We start from the raw sequence: 12638 nt of genomic DNA on the forward strand, positions 1-12638 counted from the left end.
TGGGGCAAAAATCCTTGTCACCTAGAAGAAATGCTGACTACTCTAACACTACCACTATTTAACTATTTCTCCACCACTTCATCGTGGAGAACTGATACCAAATTGACACATGCAAAAAAAGAGCTGTCAACCAGTAATTTCATCTTTTTTATGCAAAATTTCCTTGCAGCCAATTAGCTATGCATTGTAAACGCTTGGGGCAATGTGCTGTGGCAAAGATGTCTACCCCCAAAGTACCTAGAACCGTTATGAGATGTGCTTGATTTCATTTTCTTATTTCCTTTCTACTAAAAAGGGACTTTGTGAAGGACAAGATAAGCATGAAAAGAGAAAGTCAGGACTTAAGGACAAGACAGGTGCTTCAGGTCATGCCAAATGTCCTGGAATGTCTAATAAATAGATGGTACAAAGGAGCCGGGACAGACAGGCACAGTTCTGAGACTGGTCTGTTACCTGCTCTGACTCTTCTGCGCCACCTGCTCCTCGGATGTTGAAGCAGGGCTTGCTTGGCCGTTGACCCCTTCAGTGAGTTGTGGACATGAGAAAGAAGGTCACATGTCACAGGCAAAATGTGTCAAGCAATGAGAATACAGGGCTTCCATGGAATAGAGTCAGGGCCATAACATTCCTGATAGTATGATGTATTAGCATGTGAAAGTGGCAATGTGCCATGAGCTACCAAATGTCATACAAAACATCAGACATGGGATGAGGAAAATTCCTCCAGTAGTCTTCAACATAATAGCCTATATTCCTCTTCAAAACACAACCCACCCATATGTCTAGGTGACCACAAAGTCTAATGAAGATCTGTGGTTACCACAGAAATGCTGATAGAACAATGCTTTATTCAGGGCAGGACAGAATGAGGAATTCATTTTCAACCTCAAAGCGGGTTCTCCTATTTTATTATAAATTCATTATGGAAAAGAGCAGCAGTTCATTAACTCCTAGAAACTTTATACTTATTAAGTATTTAATGAGTTTAACCTTTATGTTAAATAGAAAATAAGAAGAAACTCTGTAGCTACCAAACCTGCAAAACTTTTCAATCATAGTTATTTTAATCCACTTGACAGAAAAGATCACCTATGTAGACTTCAGAGATTTTAATTTGGTGAAAACTTTGTTTTCGTTTTAGGTTTGGTTTGTCCAGCTCACACCACTGATTTTATTGCTTCTCTTTTCACTGCCGTCAATTAGGTGGGATTATTTTGTTTCCAAAGACTGTTTTTACACAGGCTGTGTAGCTGTTCAATGAAATATAATCCAACTCAGCCCTTTCTGCATCCAATAAAATCGTCATTCAGTGTTGGGGGAGCAATCATCGAAATGATGAAATAGCAGTAGTGATGAAAATAAGCAATGGAAAATTCTGCAAAAGCTCAAATTATACCACCGGGACTCCCTGAATCACCACATCCCTTCTCTGGCCGAAAATCAGTTCTCCCTACGAATTGAGAACCTGTCCTTAAAGGCAAACTGCTCTCTGCAGAAAAATCACCTTCCAGGGGAGCATTCTACGTTCTGTGACCAGCTCTGCGAGTTGCCTCTTTCACATTAGCAAGCAGTTGCTCTTTCTTTGAGGTGCTATTGCTGTCAGATTTGGTTCAATGGGTTATTTACTGTGAACCCACAATAAGTATTGTAACCCACGTGTTTAGCAAGTGGGCCACCCTTCAAATGTTTAAACGGGCACAAATGTGGCATTAGAATAAATAAAAAGAAACCATCAGTTTTAAAAGTCTCAAGTATTTCTCACTTCATCTATGAAAACAAGAGTCTACAGTTGGTTTGGGAAGGGTAGAAAAGTGATCTGCTGGACAGGGGGAAAGTATAAAGGAAAAATCAGTGACAAGTTAGACCTGTTTGAGCATCTAGTAAGTCCAAAGACCATGACCTTGACTTGGTCCGGGAGAATACATTAAAGGGCAACTGTATAACAACAAAAAGCCTAAAATAATAATGTTGAACATGAACATTGAAAACAATAACAGTGTCAGGAATGCTTCGAAGGATAAATCACACTGTCCCGAGAAATGACCAAAGCAGAGAAAAATTGATTTCTTCTTTTATCTCTTCCTCTTTATTTTATTTCAATCATTCTTGCAACCGAACAAACCAAAAAATCTTGCCCGAACTGGTTTGGCTCCGTGGATAGGGTGTCGGCCTCTGGACTCAGGGGTCCCAGGTTCAATTCCAGTCAAGGGCATGTGCCTCGGTTGTGGACACATCCCCAGGAGGGGTGTGCAGGAGGCAGCTGATCAATGTTTCCCTCTCATCGATGTTTCAAACTCTCTATCCCTCTCCCTTCCTCTCTGTAAAAAAAAAAATCAACAGAATAATTTAAAAATTAAAAATCTTATTTGTGCTAAAGCTTCAGAACTATATCACCGCCACCACCCACCAAGCTATTTGTATTTAAACCCCATCTAAAAGGTCTCACTTTCATCCTATTATGTAACCTATTTGTGGTCAACCAGCTTAGCTTTAGGAAGTGCACATATAAAATATTTTTCTTTGCATAATGGGTCTCCATGTTTTTAAACATATTTTTTCTAAAACAAATTGGCTACAGGTAGAAGAAACAAAATAACAAATTAATGAGTATGGGTGGTCTTATGAAGTTATCATTTGTCTTGGCATCAAAAGAAGTGGTCTCTATTTCTTGCTCTCTATATGTGTGTAGACACTGAATGTGGCTGAATTTTCTGGGCTTCACTCTCTACATCTATTACCCAGAACCTGCCTCGGCTTGAGTGTAGTACATATCCCACCAGGCTACTGTGCAGGGTCTCGCCAACAAGACAGGAAACTCAAGCTTCCTATGTGAAGGTCATTTCTTTTAGGACCTATAAGGACTCTTTCACAGCCATAAAGTACCACTTGGTAAATTAAAGCTCTGTCAACTACTACTTTTGCTACTTCCCTCTACTGTAAAGTTATAATCATCATGAGGAACAATTTACACACTTTGAGAATTTAGTTGTGTGTCTCTAAAGTGCATTAAGTTCCTTTAAAAAATGTTATGAATTTGTTTATACTCATTCTAAGTCCAGGGAGATAAGCAGCATATAAAAAGAGGAAAGCAGACTTTTTCTAAGACTACGTAGGTGGATTTTATTTCATATGCAACACCTAGAGGATTTCTGAAGTGAAGGAAAAAAAGAAGCTAGGTTAGATCAAGCTGATTGGCTTCAAGATTGTCACTTTATAAATTCCATAGATGGTTCAGCACAGAAATCTGAGTTAAGTTTAAAATACTGTAAAGTTCACACACAAATATAGGAATTTTCTGAAAAGGCTTTAAATGTCATTAATGTTTTCCCAAATTCCAACTGAACTTTTCTCTTGGGGAGAAAAAGTTAATCACATCTTAGGAAAAATACATAAGTGTCTCAAAAGCGGCATCTCCACCATTGATGTTAGATCTCTGCCAGAAAATCTGTTCAAAATAGACTCGAGTTTTTCACTGAGAGAGAAAGTTCATTTGCTTCAACTCATTTGCTGGTATTCCACTAATGCTGAGATGTAGGAAGCTGTGTGTGGAGCAAGTGTGAGTCGGTGAAAATCTGCGCCTCAGAGAATCACGGGAGATAGAACGGAAAAGTCTTCTCACTTTAGAGAGACTCATCACTGACTACCAGGATGGTCTTTGAATTGGAGCTTTGGGCCCTTTCTACCTGTAGGTCATAGACTACCTGTCCATGCTAAAGACCTACCTTCACATCCCTGTTCTTGCATGCTTTTCCCTAATGCAACCAATGCTTGGCCTTCCTGTCATCTCCTAATACCCAGCCTTCTTACCAAAACTCATATTGGCCTTGACTCTTTTGTTTGTTTGTTTGGTAATCTTCAACTGAGGATATTTTTCCTTTGATTTTTAGAGAGAGTGGAAAGGCGAGGTAGAGACAGAGAGAAACATCGATGTGAGAGAGACACATCGATGGGTTGCCTCCCGCTCTTGCCCCATCAGGATCGAGCCTGCAACCATGGTACATGCCCTTGGCCAGAATTGAACCCAGAGCCCTTCAAGTCTGCAGGCTTATGCTCTTTCCACTGAGTCAAACTGGCTAGGGCTGGCCTTGACTCTTGACTTTTCCTTTCTTTGTCATACATAGCCCATTATATTGAGTCTGACACCAATGTCAAAAGACTTCATTTTTTATATAAGCTTTGTTACTGGATCAATTGACATACATTTCAAGTGAGATACTTTGGTTATTTTTTTTTAACTGGATGGCCACTAGTGATTTGAATAATGGATATTTCCAGAAATACAAATAATAGATGCACAGCATGCAGGTAAGTTAAGTACTAACTCTACCTGGGAATCAGCAGGTATTCTTGATGACTAAGTACCCACATTTACTTTCTGACAGTTCAGCATCTCTCTAATTACAATTATATTTCATGTCCATCTTATCAGGGTTCTTGGAAGAGAACACTGTATATAAACAAGTATAAGCAGGTGGGCTACCAACATTGTCCTGTACTTTGGAATATTGTGATCTGAGATGTAACCAGCACTTTCTTTCAATTCCCCTGAAGTTCCATAACTCAGGATAAAGGTTTAAAATAAAATTAGACCTAATATATTATGCCCATGGGCCACCACCTTAAAACTAAATTTAAGCTGAAACTGGTTTGGCTCAGTGGATAGAGCGTCGGCCTGCAGACTGAAAGGTCCCAGGTTCGATTCCGGTCAAGGGCATGTACCTTGGTTGCGGGCACATCCCCAGTAGGGGTTGTGCAAGAGGCAGCTGATCGATGTTTCTCTATCATCAATGTTTCTTTTTTTTTTTAAATAAATCTTTATTGTTCAGATTATTACAATTGTTTCTCCTTTATTCCCCCATATCTCCCCATCACCCGGTTCCCTCCCCCCCCATTGTCCTTATCCATAGGTGTATGATTTTTGTCCAGTCTCTTCCCATAACCCCCACACAGACACCCCTTTCCCCCTGGGAATTATCAATCCACTCCCATTCTATGCCTCTGATTCTATTATGTTCACCAGTTTATTCTGTTCCTTAGATTTTGAATTCACTTGATTTTTAGAATCACTTGTTGATAGATATGTATTTGTTGTTCATAATTTTTATCTTTACTTTTTTCTTCTTTTTCCTCTTTTTAAAGAATACCTTTCAGCATTTCATGTAATACTGGTTTGGTGGTGATGAACTCCTTTAGCTTTTTCTTATCTGTGAAGCTCTTTATCTGCCCTTCAATTCTGAATGATAACTTTGCTGGGTAGAGTAGTCTTGGTTGTAGGTTCTTGCTATTCATCACTTTGAATATTTCTTGCCATTCCCGTCTGGCCTGCATAGTTTCTGTTGAGAAATCAGCTGACAGTCGTATGGGTGCTCCCTTGTAGGTAACTAACTGTTTTTCTCTTGCTGCTTGTAAGATTCTCTCTTTGTCTTTTGCCCTTGGCATTTTAATTATGATGTGTCTTGGTGTGGTCCTCTTTGGATTCCTCTTGCCTGGGGTTCTGTGCGCTTCCTGAACCTGCAAGTCCATTTCTTTCACCAGGTGGGGGAAGTTTTCTGTCATTATTTCTTCAAATAGGTTTTCAGTATCTTGCTCTCTCTCTTCTGGCACCCCCAAAATTCGGATATTGGTACGCTTAAAGCCATCCCGGAGGCTCCTTATGCTATCCTCACACTTTTGGATTCTTCTTTCTTTCCGCCTCTCTGGTTGGGTGTTTTTTTCTTCCTCATATTCCAGATCTTTGGTTTGACTCTTCGGGTGCGGTGGTCTACTCTGTATATTCTTTATTTCAGACAGTGTATGCATAATTTCTGACTGGTCCTTTTCCATTTTTTTGGTATTCTCATTTAGGTCCTTGAAGGTCTCTTCAAGTTTATCAGCGGTTTTTAGAAGATTCTTGAGTAACCTCATAAATATGGTTCTGAACACTGTGTTGTCCATTAGTTGGCTTTCATCTATCTCTCCTACTTGTGACATACTTCGATGTCTCCACATTTTGCTGCCTCCCTGTGTTGATGGAGTGGCTTTGTGTGGTCAGTGACCTAGAGGGGCCAGTAGCTCAGCTTCCCCAATCTCCCTAGGTGGTCGCCCTTTGTGGGCTGAGTGGAAAGTCTTGGTGTAGTTAAAAGCCCTGATTGCTGTTGGTACACTGGGAGGAATTGACCTCCGGTCCAATTGGTTGTGAGGGCCTGCTGTGTCTATAACGGAAGAATTGCTGTGCTGGAGACACAGTAGGGCTTTGGTGCTCACTGAGTCTGCCTCTTGAATGTGTCCCTTATGAGAGTGGTTGAAATCTGGTGTTGTCCACACCGACAGAAAAGTCACTCTCACTCTCCAACTGATGGCCGAGAGTCCCGTAGGCGTCTGGGTCCCCCGCGTGTCCCCAGAAACTGGAGTTCAGAGTGTTTGGGATTGTTGGTATCATTGGCGGGAATTGATCTCCAAGCCAGTTGGCTGTGAGGATCAGCAGTGTCTCCGCTGGGAGAACTTCAGTGCTCAGTTTGGATGGGACGGAGTCTCAGGGTGGCGCAGACAAGCTTTGGTTTCCCGCCTGCTCCGCCCTAAGAGGGGTGGGTTCTCCGTGCCCGAATTAATGGCTGCGCGCCTCTGAGAGAAGGCAGCTTTCGAGCCTCTCCCGCTGCCTAACAGACCAGTTTCTCCCCAGCTGGGGCTGGGTTTCAGGGCAGACCGGAGGTTTTGTTTTTCTCCCAAACGAGAAATCCAGCCACTGGGAGGGCTGTGCTCAGCTCGGATGGGGCGGAGTCTCAGAATGGCGCAGACAAACTTGGTTTCTGTTCACGCCGCCCTAAGAGGGCCGGTTCCTCCGTGCCCTAATGGCTGTGCGCCTCTGAGAGAAGGCAGCTTTCGAGCCTCGTCCGCTGCCGAACAGCCCAGTTTCTCCCCGACCGCAGCTGGATTTCAGTTCAGTCGGGAGATTTTGTTTTTCTCCCAAACCAGAAAGCTAGCCACACAGTGTCTGCTGCCCTCCCTCTCAGCGCGCTGCGAGCAAGCCTGCCGCGTATTCCGCCGCCCGCCCTTTCCGCGCTCACGGATCTCCGCATCTCCACAGCTCCTGAGGCTCAGCGTCCCCCTCTCCTCTCCTCTCCAGTTGCAGGTTTTCCACTCTGCCAGCTTTCCGGTGGTTCTGGACGGTGTGCGCTCTGTTTTCCAGTTGCTGTTTCAAAATTGTTGTGGTAGGCAACAGTTAGGTGTTTACCCTATGCCGCCATCTTGGTTCTCCTCTCTATCATCGATGTTTCTAACTCTCTATCCCTCTCTCTTCCTCTCTGTGAAAAATCAATAAAATATATTTTTTTAAAAAAAGTAAAAAAAAAAAGAAAAAAACTAAATCTAAGTACATATTAATCATTTCGACAAAATAACTAATGATTCATTATAGGAATATTAAAGTAAGTAAAATTTGGACAAGATTGTAGCGTTTCCAATAACTTGATTTTTTCTTTTTTGGGGGTGTAGACACATTACTGTTGAATACACAATGGACATAATGACTTTGTTTTCTTGTTTAGTCATTGTGTGCTTGAGGTTGGCAGGGCGATTGTATCCCACTAATGTTTATCAGTCACTACGTATGCCAACTGCTCCTACTTTTCATAAAGCAATAATTATGTTTACACTCCTACACCCTTTGATTGCTATGTGAAATTCTCTTGAAACTATGTTTAACCTCATAGGTCTTTGAGTTTTAAAAATATTTCCCAATGTATATTTTTACTTTTTCAATAAACATTTTAGACATAGCGTGTGGTTTTATTTAGTTAATCCATTCATGAATACTGAAAAAAGGAATCAGACCTTTTAAGACTTAACCTGTTTTCTTATTCTCAATATTTTAATGCCAGTGGAAAAGAACATTTATTTTTGTAAGTAAGGAGATATGAAGAATATTGGATCTGTAGCCATATTGTAGTTGGCTTATGTTAAAAATATTCTAGTCTTGATAAAATACAACTCTTTATAAAGTTATAATGAAGTATTACTTTGTTCTTCTATTTAATTTAGGATCATTGGACTTTATTCTGAAAAAGAAAATATCCATATTATGTTTAATAGTCCCTCTGCATACACACATATATATATACATATATACATATATATGTATATATGTATATATATATATGTATATATGTGTGTGTGTGTGTGTGTGTGTGTGTGTGTATATATATATATATATATATATATATATATATATATATATTAAAAAGTAACCAATTGGAAATAGAAATGTGCTTTACTGCAATTATCAGAATATGGTTGAAGAATACTTTAAATGTTTATATATGTTACATACCATAGCCATTGAGGCAGGTGCCCCCAGTCACTCTAAGCTAGCTCAGAAAGTGGAATTGACTTGCTATTTTGGAAATGGAAGTGAGCCATTTCCCCCCGGAAATGGATTATAAAATTTGAGATTGTGTGAGGGGAAAAAAGGATGCTTGCGGGGGAAGAAAGAGCCTAGAGGTGCTAGAGGGCCCCTCCTCTGCTCCTCACAGCACCTAGACTGCATTAGATTTATTAAATTAGCTGACTGTCGGGTTGGACAGTGAGGGTGAGCTGATCCTGAGATGAGAAACAAAACTAACAGATGCAGCAGTCCGGATGGGGCACAGATGCATTAGCCTCACTAAGCTCTAGGGACAGCCCATCCAATGAGGCCCCCGGACAATGAGGCCCCGGGGCCACTCTCTCTGCAGAGGTCTCTAAGCTCTGGGAGCAGGCCCGGGGCCCAAGACCCATCTCAGGGGTCAGCCTCTGCAAGGACACAGAGAGATTCGGGCCCAGTTAATTATGGCTATCGTTCACCAAGCCCAGCCAGCCAATCCCCGCAGTATTAGCTCTAAGAGCAGAGTCCAGTGTTAGAGGAAGGGTCTTTACAAGTGATCAACATTTGATAAAATCCTCTTAATTTCCCTTCATTGTTTGCCTTATAATTAATACGTATTCCCAGCATAGACAAGATGGTCAACATGAGACAGGATTCTAAATTGAGGGACAAAGACATAACCTATTTTGCAAGGGTCTTGAAGGGAATTAAATTCCACTCTACTCTTCCTTTCTACTTTCTCACTACAACCAGTGCTCCGGGCAACCGTGACTGTGTTAGCGGAGGCCGGGAGTGGTTAGGGTGCTTGTGGTGAGGGAGGCCTCCCCTGGGACCACCCCCAGTGGCCTCCACCCTCCAGCAAAGGCCCTGCGGTTGTTACCCGTGACTGAGGATTCAGCTCTCCATAATGGCAGCCAGGTGGTCTTACAGTCTTTAAACCCCCTTCCCTCTTGCTAGAATGTTAATAGCAGGGAAGAAAGAAAAGTCACACTTAAAAATAGCATCCTGAACATCTTTGTTTTTCTCCATTTGGACTCCCTACTAGAATTCATAAAATGGCAGCTATCAGCAAACACAATCATCTCTCCTGCAGGTGTTCAACTCATTTCATTGTTTTCCTTGTCATTTTCCGACTTGAAGGTACCATTTTAATCATACTTTCTAGTATTTTAGATAAATTCTTCATTATCTTAAAAATATAGAGTTTGTTCTTTAAAGATCTTGGTATCCTTAGGCTTGTATCAATGAGCAGTTTCATAAATCAGTGAGCCTTTATTGATTATTTTGGGACCCTGATATTTTCAGCCACTTAAAATACCTGCATGGTTAAAGATCCCTCTCCAATGACTCCATTTCATGTGGGGTGTTTTTTCATGTTTTAGAGACATTTATTCTTCAATATGGTCACATATAGGCAACTGAGATAAAGTACAGTGTAGAAGTATTAATTATCTTGAAATTCCTTCTTAGTATTCATATTAGGATGTTTTTCCGGCATTGATTGGTATCATGTTTAAAAAAATAAAGTAACCATCATTTTTAATGTCAATATATAAATTATCCTACAATTCAAAATAATTTAAAGTGTAATACAGCATTTGTAATTTGGGCCATTTCATTTTTTTTCTGGATTTTATCAAAAATTCATTTACAAAAAGTCATAAAATCCTCTTAATTTCCCTTCATTGTTTGCCTTATAATTAATACATATTCCCAGAGTAGACAAGATGATATGCAAATTTAGGCCATCTGTGGAATTTAGATGTAGGCCACACGGCAGGTTCTGGATTTAGCTGTCTCTAGCCAGTTTCCCGGGTGGCCAGTCCTGCTCCCCCAGCGCCTGGCCCCACTGTTCTCTGTCCCCACCCCCATCCAGTCCCTGACCTTCCAGCCATGGCGATCACTGCTGATCAGCTCTGCTCCACCAAAATACAGAAGCAGGAAAGCAAGACGTTTCATGGATTACAGCCATAGTGTAGTTGAGAGTTTTGCTTGTCTTTAATGTTCTACACGCCGCGTGAAAATTATTTTGCTGGGATGTAATAAAATGGACATTTTTCTGGATTGAGTTTCACACGGCAATGAATGTTAGTGTGGCAGGGAGAGAGGTAGCACTGTTTGCACCGTAGGCAACATTTACCCTGTTCCGTTTCTATTTTCCAAGAGTCATTTCTTCACTGTAGTCTCTGTTTTAGTAAGTCCTGTTGTATCAACATTTTAAAACCCAGACACACACACACAACTTATGTAGATGAGAACCTAAGAAACGTGGCCCCACGGGGGAAAATAATGACACAGGCTTGTTAGGGAAGTGTTCTGCTAGTTACCACCAGCTTTGCATGGAGAGCATGTGAAGGGAGTGAGAACCCTATGAACTGCCATTTGTGTAGCAAACTTACATCAGCACCCCAAGGGAAACTTCGGGTGAGTCCCTGAGGTTTTCAGAGCGATTGACTAGGATGGCTGTCTCTTCTCTGATTAACTGAAGGCGCACTGCATGATTGATTTGTGTGTGCTCCATGGGAGAGACGCAAGAACAAAGGTCTTCAAGCTCCCGAGCAGGGCACGGAGCTTACAATATCACTTCAAGTGACAATGCAAACCACAGGAAATTCATGGCGAGACGGGAAAACAGACGGTGTTTGCCTAGAGCTGGGGATGGTGTTGTGAACAACTGGAGGTAGGGAACATCTATTCTGAATGATGTGTCACTCAGTCCATGCGCCCTGAGAAATGACTGTTTCTATTACTCTGGAAGCGAATGAGTCTTTGGTTTTCAGTATTAACGCATCTACATGGCAGGAGAGTGGGTTGCTAACGTTCTCGTGGTCATCTTGTCAATGTACTGGGGACCCTGAATCCCTGCCTCCTGTGCCGTCACCCACCTCATTAGCCACAAACATGAAGTACTTCTTTTCTTCACTATCTGCTTAAGTCAGGGATATAAGCTGAGTGAAGAGAAAAATAATAATTGCCTGGGTTGTCATCATTTGAACGTTTGAAGTGACAGGAATGGATGGGGATTTTTGCTTCGGAGAGCCTTTGCCTAACTGTGCTCATGGGAACTAGGAAAGCCGGCATTCCAATCTCAAACTCTGACGTCCTTTGACAAGTTACGTTGGTTCCCTGCTTCACTCTGACCTTTACATGATGAGGATACTAATATTTATCCAGCTGAGATGAAATCTCCAATTGTGCGTTACAGAATACTTCACATTGATAAAGTATTCCCTTTCAGACTCTACATGCTTTACAAATAAGATCAACTTAACCATCTGGTGCTTCCTATTGCATCGATGTATAGACCTCAAACCAGAGAAACCACATTCTGCCACAGGTTTTGACATAATAATAGCTAACATTTGCTTAGTGTTCACATTATGCCAGACGTGGAATATTATGCCATGGAATTCTCCAGCAACCTTGTGAGGATTTTATTTCTATTTTCATTGTGAAAGACTAAGAGAGCTTCCAGGGGCCATCCATCGAGTAAGAGGCAGTGCCCAGACCATGGTACAAACACCTACAACCTCCCAGGATTACCTTAGGCCCGTGGTTGGCAAACTGTGGCTCGCGAGCCACATGCGGCTCTTTGGCCCCTTGAGTGTGGCTCTTCCACAAAATACCATGGCCTGGGCGAGTCTATTTTGAAGAAGTGGCATTAGAAGAAGTTTAAGTTTAAAAAATTTGGCTCTCAAAAGAAATTTCAATTGTTGTACTGTTGATATTTGGCTCTGTGGACTAATGAGTTTGCCGACCACTGCCTTAGGCCAACCGTGCCAAACTTGAGCCTCAGCGAGGGCTACATGACACAAGCTCATCAGACCGGTGAATGTGCATGTAGTTGTCCTGTTGCCTGAGCTGGTTACCTGGTCATGACAATGATGCCATTTCCCTTGGCACTTCTCCAACTGATCTCCCCGTGTAATCTCTCCCCTGGCTACTGGTCGTGCCTTTGGCTGCACAGCACCCTGGTGCCCAACTGGTCGCAACCCCACCACCAAGTCGGAGGTCATATCAGCCCTGTCCCGCCAGGGTCCCATGGCTGGGTCTTTGGTTCCAATGCCACTGGCCAAAGCTCACCCTTGTCTTGTTTCTCGTGTCTCACACCTGGGAATGAGATGAGAAGCTGTGGACTAGCTACCGTTCACCACATGGACGTTTTCCCTTCACTGTATGTATGTACAGTGTCTTCACTAAATCTTGTTACCCCAACCCAGCTACTCAGACCAGCAGTTCCCACACTGTTTTTCACTGAAATGGCCCACTTGTTCTGCTATGAAAGACTAAAACCAAAATG

The sequence above is a fragment of the Cnephaeus nilssonii genome, assembly GCF_951640355.1.
Source record: "Cnephaeus nilssonii genome assembly, chromosome: 8".
NCBI lineage: Eukaryota > Metazoa > Chordata > Mammalia > Chiroptera > Vespertilionidae > Cnephaeus > Cnephaeus nilssonii.